This window comes from Odocoileus virginianus, chromosome 26, assembly GCF_023699985.2.
Source record: "Odocoileus virginianus isolate 20LAN1187 ecotype Illinois chromosome 26, Ovbor_1.2, whole genome shotgun sequence".
NCBI classification, from domain to species: domain Eukaryota; kingdom Metazoa; phylum Chordata; class Mammalia; order Artiodactyla; family Cervidae; genus Odocoileus; species Odocoileus virginianus.
Window position 1 is genome coordinate 12,594,915 of NC_069699.1, and position 18,873 is coordinate 12,613,787.

General features: G+C 45.2%; 1 protein-coding gene and 1 non-coding gene across 2 annotated transcripts in view; both read left to right on the forward strand.

Moving 5' to 3' along the window:
- VIPR1 (vasoactive intestinal peptide receptor 1) overlaps nt 1-18,873 on the forward strand; it is a 111,098-nt gene that overhangs the window by 54,997 nt on the left and 37,228 nt on the right. The window lies entirely within an intron of this gene.
- On the forward strand, nt 1,461-1,533 carry TRNAG-CCC (transfer RNA glycine (anticodon CCC)). Its single transcript has one exon. It is a non-coding gene; the product is annotated as a tRNA-Gly (tRNA).

Genomic DNA, 18,873 nt, shown 5'->3' on the forward strand with positions numbered 1-18,873 from the left:
ACAGAGGTGGTGTGAGTGAGCCAGACTGGCAGTGAGGCGAGCTGGCAGGCAGAGGCTGTAGGCCGAGGGGTGAGACCGGGGGACATCTACCCTGGCTGCACGTCAGAGGCATCTGGGGTGTCACACTACAAACTAGGGAGTAGGAGCTAGTAGGTCCTACAGGACCTACAATCTGAAAGTAGGGCCCAAGCACTGGTATTTCTACAACTCCCCAGGTGCCACCGGGGAGAGTGCTGCCAGAGTTGAAAGCCTTTGACCTAGACCTTTGCTCTTAGTCATGAGGACCTTGGAGAAGCAGGAGTGTCACTGAAAGTGTGTTAGAAATGCAGAATCTCAGGCCCACCTCAGGTCTGCTGAGTCGAATCTGCATTTGAGCAAGATCCCTGGGTGATTCGTGTGCACATTATTTTTAAATTTTAATTAATTAACTTAATTAATATTAAATTGCCATATTTGGTTTTGCCACATGGCAAGTGGCTTGTTAGCTCCCCAACCAGGGATCAAGCCCATGCCCTCTGCAGTGGAAGTGTGGAGTCCTAACCACTGGATCACCAGGGAATTCTCATGTGTACATTAAACTCTACGCATCCCTGGGCTGGTCTGTGGGTCACAGATGGGGAAAAAATCAGCAAAATGCCAGGCTTTGAACCTGTTTAAAAGTCAAAGTACAAGTGAGAGGGGGAAATGAGGGGCAGCTGTTTACAGCAATCACTCACAGATAACCTAATCTGGCAAATGCAAAGGGCGAGGGTGTGGCAGGTCTCTATATGTTTAAACTTCAATGAATCCACGATCACGGATGCTCAGGAAGTCAGGGATTCTGCCGGCCGCCCAGTGTTTGCTCACCTGCCACTGTATCAGTCAGAAGACTAACGTTATCCGGTGTCAAAAATGTACCTGGCCTGGGATTAGCAGGAAAATATCAGCCTGCATGAGGCTTTGGAATTATGACAGGGAAGCAGTTCCCAAACGGCCTTTTCCTCACCCAGAATGAGCAGCTCTCCATCCCTGGCCAAACAGACTGCTGAGGCCACCGCTCTAAGGGGAGCGGGTAGTGGCTGGGTTCCCAGTAGGGCTGTGAGCTCAGCCTCTGTGACAGAGGGTGGGGGGCCCTCTGTTGTGGCCCCAGAAACAGGACTTTCTTGGGAGGAAAAGGAGGCCCACAACTTCTGGAACCTGAAGAAATGATATTTTAATCAGTATTGACGATCTCTGGTAATCTCAATAGGTTCATCATCATTTCATAACAGGCAGCTGGAAAGCAGATTTTACATCTTAAATTGAAAGCATTCAAGAAGACAGTGCAAGCACAAGGCTCAGTTTTTACAAAGCACTTCTGTCTGGCTCAATATTTACCATTATCTTAGCAGAGCCAGTTCTTTGGGTTGGCCTTTGATAATCTAATCAAAGCTATGGACCCTGCCCCTATAAAATGAACATAAACGCACACTACCAGGACTTCCCTGGTGGTCCAGTGGCTAAGACTCTGCATTCCCAATGCAGGGGGCCCAGGTTCGATCCCTGGTCAAGGAACTTAGATCCCACATGCCTCAACTAAGACCCAATGTAGCCAAATAAATAAATAAAAATAAATATTAAAAAAAAAAAAAAAAAACACGAGTACAGACAACTTCAGGGAACCCCTGAACAGTCCCCTGAATCACTTCCTTGAATCTGTTTTAGAATGTCCTGAAGCAGACTAAAATAAAATTCTGTTGGTTTGCTTCCCACCATCCATTAGCACTTCAGATAATGCCACACATTTCTTTCAGGGTCTACCTACTTTCAGTGTCTATACTCAAGTTTGGAGCATGTGACCCAAGGCTGAGCCACGCAGTGCATCCCATACTCCTGGCTACAGTTATTGGTTCAGGGATAGATACATGGACCCATTCAGGACCCATAAAGCTCAGTGAAAATTAAAAGAAGGTCCTTGACTCTTTCCTGTTGATGTCAAACATGAAGGCTGTGGCCACAGCAGTGAGTAGCTGGCAGTTGCCATCTTGGGATCACAGGGGAGAGTCTTTGTGTTAATGGACTCAACACAAAGTAAGCAGAGCCCAGAAATGAAGAGAGAAGCCATGTCCTGAATATAGCCTTTGAGCCTTGAAGTCCTGTCAGATCTATCTTTGGATGGTTTAGTAAATAAAACCACAAGTCCATGCTTTAAGTAATTTGAGTCACAAGCAACAGAAAGTGCTCAGGTGGATAATCTTTATTAATTCATTGAATAGTCTTGTGGCCCTTCACGCAGCTACCAAGTAAACAAATCATGTCACTCTACAAGTGTTCTTTATGACCTGTTTTGGCCTTTCAATTTCACTAAATCTCTTCATCCCTACAGTTAATCCTCTACTTATCCCAGACATCTTTATAAATAAACCTCTTCTGTTACAAGGTTCCTTCACTTACATGTACCATGATGTTTATCATGAACCACAGAATTGCAAATTGTCATATTATATCATATTGCAATAGGTCAATTATATAAATCTGATTAAAGCAGCCTAGTGGCCGAGTTCTAAATTTTAGATCTCAATGCTTAACAGCACAAGTATTCTGAAATCAGTGCTGTAATTGTCATTAAATGTAACTTTAAGTAAGATTATTCTTAGACCTCAATGATACGCATGCCGTTTTTTCAGACTACAGCATGTTGATTTCTAGCTAGCAAGGGTGGGAAGAGCCTTCAGCCAACCAGATTCCAGATTTCGTTGAATTCTCTACAGTCCTATGAAAAGGTTGTGACATGTGATAAAGCCAGGCAGACTTGAGATAAAATTTGGCTCTTCTAATTAAGGAGTACGTCAAGGCTGTATATTGTCATCCTGCTTATTTAACTTATATGCAGAGTACATCATGAGAAATGCTGGTCTGGGAGAAGCACAAGCTGGAATCAAGATTGCCAGGAGAAATAACAATAACCTCAGATATGCAAATGACACCACCCTTATGGCAGAAAGTGAAGAGGAACTAAAAAACCTCTTGATGAAAGTGAAAGAGGAGAGTGAAAAAGTTGGCTTAAAGCTCAGCATTCAGAAAACTAAGATCATGGCATCTGGTCCCATCACTTCATGGCAAATAGATGGGGAAACAGTGCAAACAGTGGCTGACTTTATTTTTTGGGGCTCCAAAATCACTACAGATGGTGACTGCAGCCATGAAATTAAAAGACGCTTACTCCTTGGAAGGAAAGTTATGACCAACCTAGATAGCATATTAAAAAGCAGAGACATTGCTTTGCCAACAAAGGTCTGTCTAGTCAAGGCCGTGGTTTTTCCAGTAGTCATGTATGGATGTGAGAAATGGACTATAAAGAAAGCTGAGAACCGAAGAATTGGTGCTTTTGAACTATGGTGTTGGAGAAGACTCTTGAGAGTCCCTTGGACCGCAAGGAGATCCAACCAGTCCCTCCTAAAGGAGATCAGTGCTGAGTGTTCATTGGAGGACTGATGTTGAAGCTGAAGCTCCAGTACTTTGGCCACCTGATGCGAAGAGCTGACTCATTTGAAAAGACCCTGATTCTGGGAAAGATTGAAGGCAGGAGGAGAAGGGGACAACAGAGGATGAGACGGTTGGATGGTATCACTGACTCAATGGACATGAATTTGGGTAAACTTCTGGAGCTGGTGATGGACAGGGAGGCCTGGCATGCTGCAGTCCATGAGGTCACAAAGAGTTGGACACAACTGAACGACTGAAGTGAACTGAACTGAGAATTAACTGAAGAGGATCCAGAGATGCTCAGATGATTATCCCCTCCACCTGACTTTCTTCTTCCTCTTCCCTCAACTTATTTATTGAAAATACTTCCTACATTGAAGGAAGGATTGGAGGTGGTGACAACATGGCAGCTGGTAGATGGTGGGAGACATCTCTGGGATCACGAATCTTGGGTGGAACTGAGGGTTTTACTCAGAGATTTCATCTTATCCTTAAGAATCACTAATGTTCACTTGATTTCTAGGTTGGAAGCCTGTATTTAAATTCACAAAAGCAGGTCTTCTGTGTCTTTTTACCCAGGAGTTGTATGGAGGGAAAATGAGTGGGGATTTGGAGTAGATATTTCAAAGACTTACAGTCCCTGATGAGATATATTTCCAAATAGTTCTCTAGCTTTCCAAAGCTTTTATGACTATTCTTATCTACACACACACTCACTCCAGCATTTGATGTTTCTGAAACTCAGCCTGAGGCAGAACCTTAAACACATCTTGAGTTGTGATCACAGAAGCAACAGGCTCCCACTGGGTCTGAGGTTCTGTAGAGCATTTTATGATAAATTCATCAAAGCCACAGGAGCCAGATCTTTATAAATAATTCTGACATCCTTCATTACTCTTTTTTTGCTGCTAGCCCGTGGGGGACAATTAATCTTCATAGGAAAGAGAGGCTTCTTGTTTACACATTTGCATTCACAGCACTTTTGTTTTTATGAACACCTCATTTCCTCAGTCTCCAGATTTTTTGCAATATTGGAAAATTTTAACTTATGAAAACCCTGTAAAACTACTGTGCTTCACTTGAACCTAAGGTTGTCTATCCATTTGGAGGTCATGTCCTGACAAATTGCTGACTTGCTGTTTGCTGGGCAGTATTGGAAGGGGAGGTAAAACCGTGCAGATGTATCTCTGGACATGAGTTGGAGACATTCACAGAGTTGGAAACAGACAGTTCAGTGGGAAGAATTCTGACACAGAGGCCATGCATGGGAAGCAGATAAAGGAAAGGGGGAGGATACCGAGGAGAATGGTTAGGTTTTTGAAGAATGTAGGGAAGTCAGACAGATGAAGAAAGAAGGAAGGGTTTTCTAGGCACAGGGAACAGCTTGTGTGAAGTCACAGAAGTCTGAGATAAAGAGACCACTTCTGGTGCATCCGGGGTGGAGGCAAGGTCTCAGAAGAAGGAAGGTTAGGCTGTGTGTTTGGGCAGAATGAACTTGATCTCTGGCATTTTAAGAATAGTTCTCTATGACTCCTGATGAATCAGCTGTTTAGAAAATATTTAAAGCTTAAAATATTTTGCCAACCGTAGAGTCACAATGGCAAAATCCAAATTTAAAGAGAAGAAAAGAAGACTGATTTTGAGGAAAACAAAAGTTTTAACTGTGCCAGGAATAAAAGAAAAGTAGTCAAAAGAAAAACTCTTTGATTAGATTTAGATATGATAACATATATGAATCTATAATATATACATTTGTAAAATACACACATGCATAAATATTATATATAATGCATGCATATATAAATGTGTGTGTATATATTGTGCATATGGTAAATGTATACATATATGTGTATATCTATATATATTAGTCTGTGTTTTAAAAAATTGAGGTATAAGTTACCACAGTGCAATTTTAAAATCTTAAGCTTGAGGGATAATTTTTTAGATTAAAGTATGGTTGATTTACAATTTTTTTAAACTTTATTTATTTATTTTTGGCTACACCCCAAAACATGTGAAACTTCCCCAACTAGGGATCTCACTTGTGCCCCTTGCATTGGAAGGGTGGAATCTTAACCACTAAGCCACAATGTTGTATTAGTTTCAGATGTATATTAAAGTGATTCAGTTACACATATACATATATATTGATTCTTTTTCATATTCCTTTCCATTATAAATTAAAGGGAGATATTGAATATAGTTTCCTGTGCTATACAGTAGGTCCTTGTTGCTTATCTATTTTATATATAGTAGTAAATACATTCATTTTTATATGGGGAACTGGAGACTCAGAGGTGACATGAGTTATTAATTCAGTTCAGTTCAGTTGCTCAGTCGTGTCCAACTCTTTGTGACCCCATGAACTGCAGCACTCCAGGCCTCCCTGTCCATCACCAACTCCTGGAGTTTACTCAGACTCATGTCCATCGAATCAGTGATGCCATCCAGTCATCTCATCCTCTGTCGTCCCCTTCTCCTCCCGCCCTCAATCCCTCCCAGCATCAGGGTCTTTTCCAGTGAGTCAACTCTTCGCATGAGGTGGCCAAAGTATTGGAGTTTCAGCTTCAGCATCAGTCCTTCCAATGAACACTCAGGACTGATCTCCTTTAGGACGGACTGGATGGATCTCCTTGCAGTCCAAGGCACTCTCAAGAGTCTTCTCCAACACCACAGTTCAAAAGCATCAATTCTTCAGTGCTAAGCTTTCTTCACAGTCCAACTCTCACATCCATACATGACCACTGGAAAAACCACAGCCTTGACTAGACAGGCCTTTGTTGGCAAAGCAATGTCTCTGCTTTTTAATATGCTATCTAGGTTGGTCATAACTTTCCTTCCAAGGAGTAAGCGTCTTTTAATTTCATGGCTGCAGTCACCATCTGCAGTGATTTTGGAGCCCCCCAAAAATAAAGTCAGCCACTGTTTGCACTGTTTCCCCATCTATTTGCCATGAAGTGATGGGACCAGATGCCATGATCTTAGTTTTCTGACTGCTGAGCTTTAAGCCAATTTTTTCACTCTCATCTTTCACTTTCATCAAGAGGCTTTTTAGTTCCTCTTCACTTTCTGCCATAAGGGTGGTGTCATTTGCATATCTGAGGTTATTGTTATTTCTCCTGGCAATCTTGATTCCAGCTTGTGCTTCTCCCAGACCAGCATTTCTCATGATGTACTCTGCATATAAGTTAAATAAGCAGGATGACAATATACAGCCTTGACGTACTCCTTTTCCTGTTTGGAATCAGTCTGTTGTTCCATGTCCAGTTCAAACTGTTGCTTCCTGACCTGCATATAGATTTCTCAAGAGGCAGGTCAGGTGGTCTGGTATTCCCATTTCTTTCAGAATTTTCCACAGTTTATTGTGATCCACACAGTCAAAGGCTTTGGCATAGTCAATAAAGCAGAAGTAGATGCTTTTCTGGAATTCTCTTTCTTTATCAATGATCCAGCAAATGTTGGCAATTTGATCTCTGGTTCCTCTGCCTTTTCTAAAACCAGCTTGAACATCTGGAAGTTCACGGTTCATGTATTGTTGAAGCCTGGCTTGGAGAATTTTGAGCGTTACTTTACTAGCATGTGAGAAGAGTGCAATTGTGTGGTAGTTTGAGCAGTCTTTGGCATTGCCTTTCTTTGGGATTGGAATGAAAACTGAACTTTTCCAGTCCTGTAGCCACTGCTGAGTTTTCCAAATTTGCTGGCATATTGTTTGCAGTACTTTCACTGCATCATCTTTCAGGATTTGAAATACCTCAACTGGAATTCCATTACCTCCACTAGCTTTGTTCATAGTGATGCTTTCTAAGGCCCACCTGACTTCACATTCTAGGATGTCTGGCTCTAGGTGAGTGATCACACCATCGTGATTATCTGGGTTGTGAAGATCTTTTTTGTATGGTGCTTCTGTGTATTCTTGCCACCTCTTCTTAATATCTTCTGCTTCTGTTAGGTCCCTACCATTTCTGTCCTTTATTGAGCCCATCTTTGCATGAAATGTTCCCTTGGTATCTCTAATTTTCTTGAAAAGATCTCTAGTCTTTCCCATTCTATTGTTTTCCTCTGTTTCTTTGCACTGATCACTGAAGAAGGCTTTCTTATCTCTCCTTGCTATTCTTTGGAACTCTGCATTCAAATGAGTATATCTTTCCTTTTCTTCTTTGCTTTTCGCTTCCTTTCTTTTCACAGCTACTTGTAAGGCCTCCTCAGACAGCCATTTTGCTTTTTTGCATTTCTTTTTCTTGGCGATATGCTTGATCCCTGTCTCCTGTACAATGTCACAAACCTCTGTCCATAGTTCATCAGGCACTCTGTCTATCAGATCTAGTCCCTTAAATCTATTTCTCACTTTCACTGTATAATTGTAAGGGATTTAATTTAGGTCATACCTAAATAGTCTAGTGGTTTTCCCTACTCTCTTCAATTTAAGTCTGAATTTGGCAATAAGGAGTTCATGATCTGAGCCACAGTCAGCTCCCGGTCTTGTTTTTGCTGACTGTGTAGAGCTTCTCCATCTTTGGCTGCAAAGAATATAATCAATCTGATTTCAGTGTCGACCATCTGGTGATGTCTCTGTGCTTCTCCTGTGTTGTTGGAAGAGGATGTTTGCTATGACCAGTGCATTCTCTTGGCAAAACTCTATTAACCTTTGCCCTGCTTCATTCCGTACTCCAAGGCCAAATTTGCCCGTTATTCCAGGTGTTTCTTGACTTCCTACTTTTGCATTCCAGTCCCCTATAATGAAAAAGACATCTTTTGGGGGTGTTAGTTCTAAAAGCTCTTGTAGGTCTTCATAGAACCATTCAACTTCAGCTTCTTTAGCATTACTGGTCGGGACATAGACTTGGATTATGGTGATATTGAATGGTTTGCCTTGGAAACAGAGATCATTCTGTTGTTTTTGAGATTGCATCCAAGTACTGCATTTTGGACTCTTTTGTTGACTATCAGTTAGCTCTGGGAAGACATAAATGTTAACAGTACCTGAAAATAACATCTCTCCATAGATTCAAGGAAAGCAGCATCTTGCTACTTGTAATTCTTTATTGTTTAGTTGCTCAGTTGTGTCCAGCTCTTTGCAACCCCATGGACTATAGCCCACCAGGCTCCTCTGTCCATGGGATTTCCCAGGTAACAATACTGGAGTGGGTTGCTATTTCCTCCTCCAGGGGATCTTCCTGACCCAGGGATCAAATTAGTGTCTCCTGCGCTGACGGGCGGATTCTTTAAAACTGAGCCACCAAGGAAGCCAAGATCAGGTGTACGAGCTGCTTAATACACCATTAGGACACAGGGTATAAGTGGATGCTAATAAATATTAACAATAGTATATAGGATGTGATGTGCATGGCCTCAGAGTTCTTTTCATTAAGTCATTCACTCATTCATTTGTCCATTCATTCACTCATTGAATGAATATACCAAGGTCTACCTTGTGCCTGACAGTGTTCACAGCACTGGTGATATGGTAGTGAACAAATCAGGGCGGAAAAATGAAATACTATTCAGCCATTAAAAAGAATAAAATTTTGCCATTCGCAGCAACATGGATGGACTTGGAGGGAATTATTCAAAATGAAATAAGTTAAAGAAAGACAAATGCCACTTGATATCACTTATATGAGGACTCTAAAAAATACAACAAACTAATTCATTTAACAAAAAAGAGGCATACTCAGTGATATAGAGAATAAGCTGGTGGTTACCAGTGAAGAGAGGGAAGCAGGGAGGGGCAATATAGGGGGGAAGGAGTGGGAGGTACAAACAACTGGGTGTAGGATAACTACAAGAATATATTTATACAACACAGGGAATACAGCCAATATTTTGTAATAACTATAAATGGAGTGTAACCTTTAAGAATTATAGTTTTAAAAATCTCATTCTTGATGCAAACTGGTATATATGGAATGGATAAACAAGTTCTTATTGTATAGCACAAGGAACTATATTCAATATTCTGTGATAAACCATATTGGAAAAGAATATGAAAAAGGATGTATATATGTGTATAACTGAATCACTTTACTGTACAACAGTAATTAACACAGCATTGTAATTCAACTATACTTCAATTAAAGTTTTTAAAAATAAATAAAATGACTACTAACCAGAGATAAAATAATAAATAGAGAAAAAAATGTTTAAATCCTGCTCTTGTGGAGCTTACATTCTAGTAGCGGGAGAAATACTATACACAGACAGATAGACAGATGTGGCAAATAGACAGGGACAGAGGCCGCCAAGTCTTCTCCTCAGAGCAGCTCCCTTTCAGGTTTTGCATTTTAGCCTTTAAATGAGGCTTCCCTTGAACCCCTAATCCTCAAGGCTATAATCCTCAAGTCTGCAAAACTGTACACTGTATGCGCAAGACATTCTGAGCTGCATCCTGGGGGAAACATAGCATCTGAGGAGAAACAGCAATTACAGTTCTTTCCATAGTTGATCCTAATGTTGTTTATTCACTCAATAACATCCAAATCTTTTGCGACCCCATGGACTGGAGCCCTCCAGGCTCCTCTGTCCATGGGATTTCCGAGGCAAGAATACTGAAGTGGGTTGCCATTTCCTCCTCCAGGGGATCATCCTGACGCAGGGATCAAACCCATGTCTCCTGCATTGCAGGCGGATTCTTTACCGCTGAGCCACCAGGCTTCCTAATATCCTGACTTTAAAACAAGCCCTCTTCCCAAGTCTTGCAAAACTGATTTTCCCATCACTTTCAGAGAAAGCTGTGCTTCCCAGCAAATGCAATTCTGCATAGTCATCGAGATTCATGCTGATAATAGGGCCTCATGTCTCTCTGATTCAGTTTGGATCTTTCAAAAACGCCTTGATTAAATTTGGCTCTTCTGAAATGTCAGTGGCTTTGACTCAGGAAGTGTGAATTCTCAGCAAGTTTGCCAAGTGTAGGACGCTTCCTTTTGTCACACGTTCACTTGCTTCAGTGACTAAGTCCTGTGTCTTACACAAATGGGTGCATTTTTAGCCTGATGGCTGAGGAAGAACTCTTTCCAGAATTGAATTCCCATTTCCCGTTGTCTTGCAGTTTCACTGTGCCACGTGGGGATGTCATGCCCAGGTCCCCTCAGTCTCCTGAGCCTGATTATGCAGGTTCCCAGTGCATTCGGCAATGACGCTCGAATAACAAGGAGACATTGAGGCAGTATCTGCTGGAGGGTGTTCTTGGCTGTGATAAAGCCCTTCACAGTTGCAGAAGTCTCTGCAGTCTCCTCTGTCTTCTCTCCCTCTTGAGCGCACGGCAGAGTGATTCTCTGATGTGATGCATTTGGCTGACAGAACAGACACAATGATAGTCCCCTCTGGGAAGCAGCTCCAAGAGCCAACTGCTGTCCTCTCTGACAGATGACAAGGGAGGAGGATGTGAATGAACCAGGTACACCTGTCCTTTAATAGCCTGACACCTATAACAACCAGCACCCCAGTGGCCATGGAAACAAAGAACACGGTTGGGATGGGAATCACCACGAGACTATGGGGAGGTTTCAGTGAGACCCTCTGTGTGTTGCTGGGGAACACATGAAAATATTAGCTGCGCTTCATCATGTATCCTGGTTCTTCTTCAGCCCAATACCTAAGACCTCCTTGGGGGCAGGACGGGAGAATAAGAGAGTCAAAACCTTAGCTTGCCTTTTAAACATCCAAAGTCAGCTCTGAGTTATAGGAAACTGAAGGATTTGGCATGAAATTTACAGACGGTCTAAAAACTTTGAAGACCTGTGATAGGTCAAACCTAGTTTTCCCTGCTTTGGAGGAGAGGAGGGTGCAAGATCAAGGAAGGGTGCCAAGATCAAGGAAGGGTGCACTTCGAGAGGAGTCACATGGGCAGCAACGGAGGTGGATCCTGGGGGCTTCCCTGGAAACAGCCCTGCTCCTCCACCACCCACCAGATGGACCCTGCAGAGGATGGAGAATTGGACCGGGACCTCAGACAGGTGTGTGTGTTGTGGGGCGGGGCGGGGGGAGGGTCCCAACAGAGAGGGCCCATGCCTAAGGTTGCAGATAAAATACAATATTGGGGACAGACTAAAAGATCACTCCATGTTTACCTGAAACTCGGATTTCACTGGGTGACCTGTATTTCTACTTGCTAAATCTGGCAGCCCCATTTCTGCACCTCACTTCCTAGGGGAATCTGAAAGACCCCTTCACTCCAAGCTTGAAGAGGGAGATAGAGGCAAGGAAGGGCCACAGGACACAGTGACCTGGGTTGCATCACCACCCGGAGGCCAGCAACAGGGGAAGGAAAATGTTTGCTCTGCTTCCCAGGGAGCTGCAGAGCCAGCCCGAGGTATGGTTTCCAAAGTCAGATGAGGAGGATATAGTTGCCACCTGCAAGGAGCACTTGCTTTACATAGCGATTGATAGTGTCACTCAGACAGATGTTCACACACACAAACACACACACACACAGAGTACATGTGTCTCTGTACAAAAACAGTAAAAGCCCACACTGATCGAGAAATGTGCCAGTGATTGTCTGCACACTTTTATTATGCTTCATATCTCTAAATGCATTAGTCTTTTCTTTGTCAGCTCCTCTACCCTTGCAACAACCCAATAAAGTAGGTATTTTTTATTTCCATTTTCCTGAGGAGGCAAAGAAGTGAGCTGAGTATCCCAGAGTCACCTTGCTGGTAGGGGACAGAACTGAGGTGTGAGGCTGGCTATTTGGGTCCAGAACTTGTACTCTCATCCTCCATGGGCTTAGCCAAAGGAATTCTGGAGTGAGAGGTCACTGTCGCAAGCCTATGACTGAGGGCAGACCGGGCAATGACACTCCCAGGACCATGGAGAGGGCTGGCCCTGCCCAGAAGATGCTCAGGGTCTCCAGTCATCCCTCCTGTGAGCCCTGGCATGCTGGGAATGCAGAGATATGCCAGGATAGAGGAAGGACAATTAAGAGATGAGTTTTAAACTCTGCGAATTGGGCACAGAAAAGGAGTAATGGCCCCAGAAGAGAACCAGCAATGTCTCCCGCACAAATCCCCATATACTGTGAGCCAGGACACAGAGACCTCTCTGATCTGAAGTAGAGAACGTGGCAGGGGTGGTGGAAGCTGTTTCTCCCAGATTAATGGCAGGGCTGAGCAGTATTCTGAGGCCGTAGATACTTGGCGCCACTGCCATCTGGTGGTGATGCTGCCACATGGCATGTGGCTAGGACTCACTGAAGGCAACCAGAGATGAAGCTATTAAGCCCTCAGAACTAGGAACTCCAACCCGGCTACCTGACTAGTGAAATAAGACAGGTCCCCAAAGCCTCTCTGGAAACCTTGTCCACAGAGGGCTCAAGATTATCAAGATTAGAATTTCTCCTTCTGGAAAAGGTTCTTTGAGACAAATGCTTGCCAAGGGTTGCATATGTGCATACTGCGTGCTAAGTCGCTCAGTCGTGTCCGACTCTTTGCAACCCCGTGGGCTGTAGCCTGCCAGACTCCTTTGTCCATGGAATTAATGTGTTAATTGCAGATGCATTAATGTGTTAGTTGTTTATCAGATTAGCCAACTCTTAGGCAGGAGAAAAGTCAAGAGGGTGGGAAATGGGACAGGTAAATTTTGATGGAGAAGATGTAATTCAGAAGGAGTTAAAGCATAGGACTTATATAACAAGGTCAGATTTGGGTTTCTACATACTCACAATGGCAGCGCCTAGCACAATCTGAGGGTGGCCTCCCTGAACAGCTTGAAATCTGGTAGTATTAGAACTCCGGTAGTATTAGAACTCCTTCTGTTTGATGTGACAGAAGGCCAGCATACACTAGCTTAAGCAAAAAGGGGAGTTATATCTCAGAAACTGAGAAGTCCATGAGTAAACTAGTTTTAGGTGCAGTTGAATCCAGGGACTCAAATAATGTCATCAGATATGTCTCTCACCATCTCTTGAGTCTGATTTCCTGTGTATTGACTCAAATCTCAGGCAGGCCAATATGGCCACAACAGCAGCAGGCTTATCTTTTCCTGGCTTACTAGCAGAGAAACACTTCTTTCCCAGAGTTCCAGTAAAAGTTCCAGGGCTGATGTTCACTGGCTCAGCTTGAGACATGTAACCATCAGCAAGGCTCTCATTGGTCAGACCTAGAACACATACCCACTACTGCAGCCAAAGGCTAAAGCTGACCCAACCACTGAACCACATGGACAAGTGTAGGGGAGCAGTGATTTCCACTCCAATAATCAGCAGTGTGTTACCAGAAGGCACATGTTCTGCATGGATGTATTTTTCACAGTGACATCAGGAGGACTAAGGAGAAGACTCCAATTGCTGAATGGCTAGCGTGTGCCAGGCTGGAGCAGCCTGGCCGTGATAAAATGCATCCACCCCCTGGAGGGAAGGCTACAACCCCAACCCTACTCTGGCCACAGATTAAGGGATCCTCAGGCCCAAGCTTTCCCATGAATTGATGCTTCTCCAAGACAAGGGATGGAATATTTCTTTAATGCACACAACTGCGTACTTCCTGGGGCAGGACCTCTTCTCCTGGTCCTCTGGTTGATACCCAATTGCCCCCAGAGGCCCTCTGGCCTGCGAGTCCTCTACCCTCAGCTAAGTAGTACTCCCTTCCTGCTCTTCAGTTGTAGGCTATCTACACACATACTCCACTTCCACCACCGGTTCAAGACCTCCCCTCCCTGATGCTCCATCCCTTCCAGAGCATGGTTCCTACTGAGCCCCTCCTGTGGGCTGTACCACCCAGAGAGGCTAAGTCCAGCCTGTAGCCCCCACTCATACCCTAACTCATCCTTCCCGAGGATTCTGGTCTCCCAACAACCCTGACTGCTCCCAGGACAGGAGCAGTGCTGCCTCCTTACCTCATCACCACCTTCAAGGCAGAGGACAAAGATGTCTACACACCTCAAGGAAGGACAAATTGAAGCAAATTATTTCATATCACAAGGCAAGAGAGCCAACAGCCAATCCAGGGTGGCTACCTGGAAGCGGCAACAGGTGTCAGGATTCACTTGGGGTGCAGCAAAGCTCCGAAATTTGTCTGGGCCCCTAAAGCCCCATCTTTCTGGGCCATGTCCCATCCCAGGCAAGAAGAGGCTGAGGAGTAGGAAGAACTGACAAGTGACTTGGGTCTGGGCAGGGTCCAAGATAAAGGGGGAATGGGCGGCATGTGTAGCTGAGGTTATTTTTACCCAGATCAGAGCAAAAAGAGGCTTGGGCTGGTCTGGCCAGCACATCCCATCCTTTGGTGCCTGGCCACAAAGTCAACTGACCTGAAGGCAGGGCTGTATCTCCCCTCAGTGGGGCTCCCTGAGGCAGGACATTTTCAGATCTCATTATAAGGCTTGATGAGGCCAGGCTTATCTCCTTCTCAGACTGGGGCTCTTTGAGGGAAGGGCTGTTTTCTCAGAGCTCCCGATTTGGGGCAGTGTTCTCCCTCAGAGCAGGGCTCCCTGAGGGAGGGCTGTGTCTCCCCTCTGACTGAAGCTCCTTGAGAACAGGACTGTGTCTCCCCTCAGATTCAGGTTCCCTGAAGGAGCTCTGTATCACCCCCTGACTGTGGATCCTCAAGGGCAGGACTTGGTTTCTTCAGAGTGGGCTCCCTGAGACAGGTCTACGTCTCCCCTGGGACTTGGGCTTCCTGAAGTCAGGGCTGTGCCTCCCTCAGAGTGGGGCTCCCTGAGACAGGACTGTATCTCCCTTCAGACTATGGTTCTTGGAGAGCAGGGCTGAGTTTTCCTCACAGTGAAGCTCCCTGAGGCAAAGCGGTCTCTCCTCTCAGCTTGTGGCTCCCTGAGGGAAGAGTTGTGTTGCCCTCAAATTTAGGCTCTCTGAGGAAGTGCTATATCTTCCTTCAGAATGGGGTTTCCTGAAGGTAAGGTGGTATCTCCCCTCAGATTCTAGTTCCCTCAGGCAGATTTGTGTCTCCCCTCAGACTTGGGGTCCGTAAAGGCAGAGCTGTGTCTACCCTTTAAGTACAGCTCTTTGAAGATAGGGTTATATCTCACCTCAGATTCCTGTTCCCTGAGGAAAGGCTTTATCTTCCCCCCAGACTGTGGTTCTTTTGAGAACAGGGCTGTGTTTCCTCATAGTGGGGCTCCTCAAGGTAGGAAAGGGTCTCCCCTCAGACTGGGGCTCCCTAAAGACAAGTCTGTTTTTCCCTCAGATTCACCTTCCCTGAGGCAGGGCTGTGTCTCCCCTCAGATTTTGGGTCCCCGAGGGAGCACTGTATCTCTCCCTCACTGTGATCCTCAAGGGAAGAGTTGTGTCTCCACAGACCGGGGCTCCCTGAGTGAGGGCTGTATCTCTACCTCAGACTGTACTTCTCTGAGAGCAGGGCTGTTTCCTCATACTATGGCTTCCTAATATAGAGCAGTGTCTCTCCTCAGAATGGACCTTCCTGAAGACAACGCTGTTTTCCCCCTCAGACTGGGCTTCCCTGTCAGGACTGTGTGTCCCCTCTGACTGGAGCTCTTTGAGGACAGGGCTGTGTCTCACCTCAGATTCCAGGTCCTTGTGGGAGCTCTGTGTCTCCCCTTCACTGTGGGTCCTCAAGGGCAGGTCTGTGTTTCCTCAGAGTGTCTCTCCACAGATTGGGGCTCCCTGAAGTCGATGCTGTGTTTCCCCTCAGAGGGGCCTCCCTTTGTCCAGGGCTGTATCTCCCCCTCACACTATGGTTCTTCAAAAGCAGGGCTGTGTTTTCTGAATAGTAGGGCTCCCTGAAGTAAGGAGGTATCTCCCATCAGAATTAGGCTTCTTGCAATCAGGGCTGTGTTTTCTCATAGTGGGACTCCGTGAGGACAGGGATGTGTCTGCCCTCAGATTTGGGCTCCCTGAAATCAAGATTGTGTTTCTCCTCAGTGTGGGGGCTCCCTGAGCAAGGACTGTATCTTCCCCTCAGACTGTGGTTCTTAGAGGGCAGGGCTGTGTTTCCACATAATGGGGCTCCATGAGGTAAGAAGGCATCTCCCCTCAGACTAGGGCTCCCTGAAGACAAGGCTGTTTGAACCCTCAGATTCACCCTCCCTGAGGCAGGGCTCTGTCTCCCCTCAAATTCCAGGTCCCTGAGAGAGCACTCTGTCTCCACTCCTGTGTCTCCTCAAGGACACGGCTTTGTTTCTCCTCAGAATAGGACTTTCTGAGGAAGAGCTGTGTCTCACCTCAGACTGGTGCAAAAATCCACTGGATTGGGGGCCAGAGGGAGGTTTGGGTAGCTGATGGGCAGATGTGAAAACTTCCCCCAGGTTCCCTGGAGACTCCCAGCCTTGAGGTCCTGGCCCCTCTCTAAAGACTGTGGCCCCTCTCTAGGGACTGTGGACTCAGGAGACTCAGGGACTGCCTCCAGGAGCCAGTCACACACTATCACTCCTGGTGACAGGCAATGTAGATTGGTGTCAGAAGTCACACTAGGCTGATGTCCATATTAAGAAGTTAGGTATCATTCTGGGGTCATGGGTCACCCTGGATTGGAGCCCATGATCAAGATCAAAGGTTAGTCTTGTTTGAGACCCATGATAAAGGTTAGCAGTCAGGCTAGAGTCAGGAATAAGTCTAGGGTCATGTGTAACTCGGGGTGGAGGCCTTAGATCATGGTTAGGGAGCAACCTGTGATCAAGGGTCAGATTTGGACTAGAGTCTTAAGACAGGTCTAAGCAGAATAGGCTTGCTGGAGGACCTCCATCTCTCTTGCATTTCCAGTCATCACCACTCTGGGCCTGTCATCCCAGGAGAGACCCCAGAAGTCTTCCCAGAGGGGATGACTGACATGGACTAGGGCCCTAAAGCATGACAAAATCTCCCATAAGAGATGTGTGGAGAAAGGCATTCCTGGCAGAAGGAACAGCCTAGGCAAGGCCACGGAGGTATGAAAGAGCTTGGTGTTCTACATGGAAGAGCCCAGGCTTGGGTTGGAGCAGGGAAGAGGAGCTGAAGCCAGACTAAGGAGGGGCAGGGAGGAGGTTTCCTCAGAGCCTGAGAGAGAGCAGGGTTAGAATCCTGGGACAGAGGGAAGGCGGCATCAGCTATGGATATTAGGAAGAATCATTCACTTATTTGTTCATTCAATGAACATGAAGAGAGGGCTGCTCATTTGGGAACAAAACACCTGAAAATCCCTGCCCTCGTGGAACTTCTCTGCTAGCAGGGAGAAAAAGACAATAAGTGTAATAAAGTGAATTTACAAATAACTAAAGGACATTGTACCTTAGGAGGTGATAAGCACAGTGGAGAACAAAGTCTAGAGAAGGTGAGGAGCCCCAACCTGGGGGGCGGGGGCGGGGGGCGAAGCAGTTACAGTATGAAGTAGGGCAATCAGCCTTAAAGAGAAAGGTCAGGAGCCATGGTGATACCTGGGCAAGAGCATTCCAAGCAGAGGGATCTAACACCAAGAGCAAGAGTAGGCTAGGAAACTGAAAACCAACTTACGGTTACTAAGGGGGAAGGAGAGGAGGATGAAATAAGAGTTTGGGGTTAACATATACACCTACTATATATAAAATAGATAACCAACAAGGACCTACTATATAGCCCAGGAACTACGTCTTGTATCAGTTTAGCTCAGTTCAGTCGCTCAGTCGTGTCCGACTCTTTGCGACCCCATGGACTGCAGCAGGCCTCCCTGTCCATCACCAACTCCCGGAGTTTACCCAAACTTATGTCCATTGAGTCGGTAATGCCATCCAACCATCTCATCCTCTGTCATCCCCTTCTCCTCCTGCCTTCAATCTTTCCCAGCATCAGGGTCTTTAATGAGTCAGTTCTTCACATCAGGTGGCCAAAGTATTGGAGTTTCAGCTTCAACATCAGTCCTTCCAATGAACACCCAGGACTGATTTCCTTTAGGATGGACTGGTTGGATCTCCTTGCAGTCCAAGGGACTCTCAAGTGTCTTCTCCAACACCACAGTTCAAAAGCATCAATTCTTCGGCGCTCAGCTTTCTTTATAGTCCAACTCTTACATCCATACATGACCACTGGAAAAACCATAACCTTGACTAGATGGACCTTTGTTGGCAAAGTAATGTCTCTGCTTTTTAATATGCTGTCTAGGTTGGTCATAACTTTTCTTCCAAGGAGCAAGAATCTTTTAATTTCATGGCTGCAGTCACCATCTGCAGTGATTTTAGAGCCCAAGAAAATAGAGTCTCTCACTGTTTTCACTGTTTCCCCATCTTGTGTAACCTATAATAGAAAGGAATATGAAAAAGAATATATGTACCTGTATCACTTTGCTTTACAGCAGAGGTTAACACAACATTGTAAATCAACTATACTTCAATTAAAAAAAAAAAAAGTGGACCAAGAATGAGTTTTTGAACTAGCATGGAGGCCAGTGTGGCTGGAGACAAGAGTGGGAGAAGCAGAGGAGAGCTAAAGGAAAGATAAAGAGGGATCTCACTCAGGATCTGTGGGCAATTTGAACTCATGAGCAAATCACCTCACTTATGTATTTAAGATGTGTT